Raw genomic sequence first — 6,000 nt, forward strand, 5'->3', positions numbered from 1 at the left:
CAAGTGTAGTTTTTTTTATACATGATTGAGAATTTTGAACTATTCGTTCTATAGCTAAAGTAAACTTTATAAGCAAAATAAATTTCATAAAAATTAAACTAAAACAAATATTAAATTTAGAATAAAGTAAAATATTGATCAATATATTATTACAAAATAGTTTAAAATTATCTCATGCATTATTTAACATTTTTAATGTCATTTAATATATTAGAGCATAACTAAAACGATAAATTAAAATGCCCAAACTAAAATAAGTAATTATTATATAGTAAAATTTATCGTTAAAATGATTTACGTTGCAAGAAATGTTAAAGAAAATATTTCATAAAAATACATAAAATAACACTGCAAAAGAATTAAATGTCTCATTAAAGTCCCCATTTTTTATAATAATCAGCGAATCTGAGTTATAACTGTTATAACTAGAATTTAATATAGCTAGACTATTATAAGTTCTAGCTAGAAATTTCTATATAGTATAGCTAAAGAATTGATTTCAGATTTTTTTTATTCCCCTTCTAAAAATGTTTTTCACAAATAATTTCTATCAGAAATCTCTAGGGATGTTTTTAAAATTTTTGTCTATATTTGATATCAAAAAAATTTGCTATGCTCTAGAATTGAATGTATTTTAGTTGATTTTAAAACTATAAATTAGATATCCCAAAGTTACTTCACCCAAGGCACCCTAAGTGCTCATGTGGTAATTTTCAGTCACAGAAGTTTTTTTTTTTTTTTTTTTCTTATTGTAGGCAACAGAAATCAATTATGTATTTATGTTTTTTTGTGTTATGTTTTTTTTTTTCAAGTTCATGAATAGCTAAAAAAATAACTTCATAAACACATCATGGATATTGCTCTAAAAATTTATAATAACAATTTAAAATAATTTGAAACATTAGGTGATTAAGTTTTAATGAGATCTTTTAATATGATACGTATATTAAGATGTTAGACGGTAATAAGTTTTTGAGAAAAAGTGAAAATTACTTCTCCCATAAACTAACATGGATGTAGATTATAGCTAAAAACGATGCCAACAGTCTTAAATCAACTAACAGAAACCAATCGAATAAAACTCTTTTAATTAGACACGCTTTTCTAGACTTAGACTAGTAAAATTTATGGTCCGTGTTCCTTTTACTTGCCCAAGGGCGCCCCTGGGACTTCATGATGTTTTTGGAAGTGCGAACAATCAAAGGAAAAGAGGGGAGCAAATTGAAAAGGAAATGAAAGTTGAGTGCCTAAACACCTCATTGAAATGTAGAGAATTTGGTTTCCGGTCACTTTTTGAGTATCACAATTTGAAAAAAGAAAAAAATATATACTATTTATTCAGTATAATATATTTATTTTAAAAGATTTACAAGGCAATGTGTTTCTTCGTAGATTTTTGTTTTAATACAATTAATTGGAACTCAAATTTTCAAGAGCTAATCCCCCCCCCCCTGATTGCCTGGGATCCCAGGCGCCAAAGAGAATTTAAAAAAGAAGAAGAAATAAAAGTACATGAAATGCTCTTGTACGTATGTGAAATGCTCTCTCAAATCTTTAAAAAAATAAACCACCGTTTTTGTTTTATGCAAATACACACTTCAGTAAATGAAATAAAATAACAAATGTTCTTAAATACTAATTATTTTAACTAATAACACCTCATCTACCACCGCGGTGCGGGGGGGGGGAGAATACACGAGGTTTAAAGGACGCACGATTCCAGAATTAATAAATTTCATCTATATTGATGAGCCTTCTACGGCCTGCGGTCTTTCTTAAACATATAAATAAAATAAAAACATGAATAAAATAAAAACTATAAATTTTTTTCACAAAAAAGGAAGAAAAAAATAAGGAAGAAAAAAAGATTAGGAATTTTAAATTGCAAATGAGTCTTTGAACGCGCCAAATCTAAATCATTGTAGTTTTTTTATAGCTCTTTTCGTTGTTTTTTACTACAAATTTTCATAGTTTTTAAAATCCCGATAATTTTACCTCGGCAGAATTAATGCGTGAATTTCGAATTTTAGTAATGCTTTTAAAGCTCTTTATTTCAGTCCATTTCAAAGTTAATTCAAGTTATTTTCGATCGCGTTTTATCGGAAGTAAAATTTTCAAGAGCTACCCCACCCCCCTGAGTCGAATTTCCAAATGTTTCTTGTCCGATCTCTTAAATGCAATATTATAACGGCTCGAGACTTTCAAATCGGGCAAGTAATAATCTCTTTTGAAGTACGTTATTTATGTCAGTCTTATCGTAAAAACAGGCTATTTTTCCATTGTTTGTTTTCGGCAATACGCATTTTCTCATGGTTTTGAAAATACCATACTTTTAATATACAGGGTGTCTCAGTTAAGCGTTTCAGAACTTCTAAGAGGGGTAGGGGGTATCCTGACGACTCGAAATCATATAGCAATGTGGGGTCGGAAATGCTTTCCTGAAGCGGTGACGTACACAGAAGCACCATAAAGAAAGGAGACCGTAAGTGAAAAATCGCTATAATAATACATTGAAAAAATTATATGGCCTCCTCGGTCACCCGACCTATCATGCTTTGACTTCTGGTGTCATATGAAAACACTGGTTTATGACACCCCTGTTGATAATGCTGGTTGCAAGAATCGCAGTAGCTGCCTGCGAGATATGCCTGGAGTATTGCAGAATGTTCAAATGTCCATGCGCCGGAGATGTGAGGTGTCTATTGTAGCCGGGGGCAGAAACTTCGAACACTTACTTTGGCCCATGTACCATATAATTTTTTCAATGTATTATTATAGCGATTTTTCACTTACGGTCTCCTTTCTTTATGGTGCTTCTGTGTACGTCACCGCTTCAGGAAAGCATTTCCGACCCCACATTGCTATATGATTTCGAGTCGTCAGGATACCCCCTACCCCTCTTAGAAGTTCTGAAACGCTTAACTGAGACACCCTGTATATTAACACGACACTAAATCGCGAATATGCACTTAATTTGTGCCAAATTCATCAAAAATCTAAGAGATTTTTTATTGCTCTTTCAACTGTTATTGCTAGGCTTCTCCACAGGGTTTCAAAAATCCTGTTATTTTTAATCCGGCAATAAAACGACTTGCAACTTTCGAGGCATTTTAATCATTAATTTTGATGTGTTTTACTACTGCCGATTTCATCGTCCATCCAGCATGTTATTTTACAATCTTTTTTTTTTTTCTTTTAAAATAGCCATTATTTCCCTTTTTTGATTTTTTCAATACAATAACATTATTACAAAACGCAAAATTCGACTGTAGGATTTAATGCGTTTTTAATTTTTTGAGCTTAATTTCTAATTTTTGGTAGTTTAAAAAAATAAGAAGAAAAAACTTTTATGATTTAATATTCATGAAATCTCTTATAATTCACTAATTAGCAATGTCCTAAGGTTAAGAATATATAGAACTTAATCCTAAATTAATATTAAATCTTATTTTGAGCAATTATGCGTGTTTTTTTTTAAAAATTTTATTTTAAAATTTAAATTACCCCATACGATTTCTTTACTTAAAATATATACTTTGCAGTTATGTTCTCAAAAAATATTTATCTCTTTATTTTTTACTTTCATTCAAGAACATTACAGTTAATTGATTTTAAATTATACTTTTATGTTACTTGATGTGATATAAAACCGTCACTTTTTCCCCATCTTTATATTTTTCGATAAATCTATCTATTTATTCATTTATTTTTGATAAAAAGGAAATATTTTTATTTATGAGAGTATTATTTTGGTTTTCTTCAGTTGTTAATGCTTAAGAGAATTTAATTTTATGCAAATATATTACAAAGCTAACTGATAAAAAAGAAAGAATTAGTTGAATGAATTAAGATAATAAAAAAGAATTATAATTATTTAAAAGAATTTAATTTAATAGAAATTTATCACTTAGTGACTGATGAAAAGAGCTGTGTGTAAAACACTTATGATTACATTAAAATTATATCTAATCTATTCAAATACTTGGAACGTAGCCCTTCATTCAGAATGGTAGTGCACTCTACTATAGATGAATTCAATGTTGTTTCTCAGTAAAAATGTACTTTTCTAAATTTCGCCTTTTCATCGCGATTATTAATTCTTTGCTAATTCATATAAAAATAATTTAAATTAAAATCTATAAATTTTTTAAATTAGAATAAAATGAATGATTATAAATTAAAAATAAAATGAATGACTATAAATTCCCGATTATCTCTTCACAGTGTTCTTGTCTCATATAATATATTTTTCAAAAAATTGTGTTTAGTCTAAGATTGAGTGCATTTATAATTTTTGTTGTGGGGGGGGGGCGCACCTAAGTCTAAAACATAATCAAATAATATTAATTCTCAGTCTTTAAGCCAGGATGTAAACATTTCCATTACAAAAATACCTGTTAGAAAAGTATATCAATTTTGAATTTTTTCACATCAAAACTTTAAAATAATGAATGTAATTGAGAAGCAAGAAAATATGGACAATAGGAATTTTTTTTGATCAGTAAAACAAAACTTAATGGAAAAATTATTTTTGATATAAATGTGGCATGTGTACAGATGGATGGAAATGGAATTTCTGAAGTTGAAAACAAATTGTAAAATTTGTATTGGAATTTTTTTTTTAAAGATTACGTTACATTTGAATTTTCAACTGTGTAAGAATTAATCACTTTTAATGAATAAAACGTGGAAAAAAATGCAAATAATTATTAAATACAATCTAGTTTAAAGAATAAATGTGTTAGTCGAACAGCATTATTATCACAATAAAACTTAATATTGATATTTCAACTGTAACTGTTGTACCTATTTTCGAACTTATTAATTATTCTTACTGTTCATGTATTTCATTTCAATTTTCAAACTCAACTGTTTACTTGAACAATAGGGCAAAAATCTTAAACAATTTTTATCACAAAACATATTTATAATGAAGCTACATAAATTATTTATGCTACGTCCTGTGATTGCTTTTTTTAGGTGCACCTAAATACTTTTCATTTTTAAATGCTTATAAGTTTAATTTTTTTAACTCTAATCTGAAATATTTAGGATCCTCTCAATCATCTTATCTTTCATAATTTATTGCTACCAGCTGTCGAGTAAACAGCCTATTTTGTAAGTTTTTCGTTCATGCGTATCCTTTCTCAAAAGGTTGGTGAAGGGAAGGGAAGCATCAGTTAAAAAAAAGTTTAGATAGAAAGATAGTGATGGTGCCATCTACAGAGGCGTTATTGAAATATAAGAAATTTTTAAAATGATTTGTGTAAATTTGTAATTAAATACATTGAGTTTGGGAAAAGAATACAAAAATTATGTGCTAATTAATTCGAATTATGTTAGTCAATTTAATGCAAAAATTTCCTTATTTTGTCGATGATTTTAATCAAGTCTATTCTATTTCGCATTGAAGTTAAAAATATTGGCCCAAACTTTTTAAATTCATTACTTTGTCATGAACTCATACTCCCCTCAAATATGACGGAAAATTTACCTACACTCAATAAATAAGTGCCTCAAATTTTACATTATTGCTTAGTCTAATTAAGGAAACATGCTTTATATTAGTCACACCAATTGTATCGCGAGTATGCTTGGGTCACATTTTGTTATGATTATGAAATATTTCTTTTGTATTTTTTATTAAATAATCATGTGAAGACTCTTGAGTCAATGAAAAACGAGTGAACAAAAGAGATCTTATTATGAGCAGTAAATATATTTTATTCAATACATGAAATGCTGCCTTTTCTTTACATTGAATGATCGTTAAATACTAAGGATTGTATAAATATATTTGCACTTACAAACTATAAATAATTTATTCGGATTTCTGTTCGCAATTTTTGCATTTTAACGTCTTAATCACCAGTCATTACATTGTACATTTAACATCAAATAAAGAAAATAGGAAAGAAACTGAACATAGATTCTTGCAAAGCTTTTTATTTATTCAACGTTCATTAATTAATTAAAAAAGATGATCATTCAACAATTAAG

This window comes from Parasteatoda tepidariorum, chromosome 1 (assembly GCF_982258835.1).
Source record: "Parasteatoda tepidariorum strain Cologne lab strain chromosome 1, Ptep-v5.0, whole genome shotgun sequence".
In the NCBI taxonomy this organism is placed as follows: domain Eukaryota; kingdom Metazoa; phylum Arthropoda; class Arachnida; order Araneae; family Theridiidae; genus Parasteatoda; species Parasteatoda tepidariorum.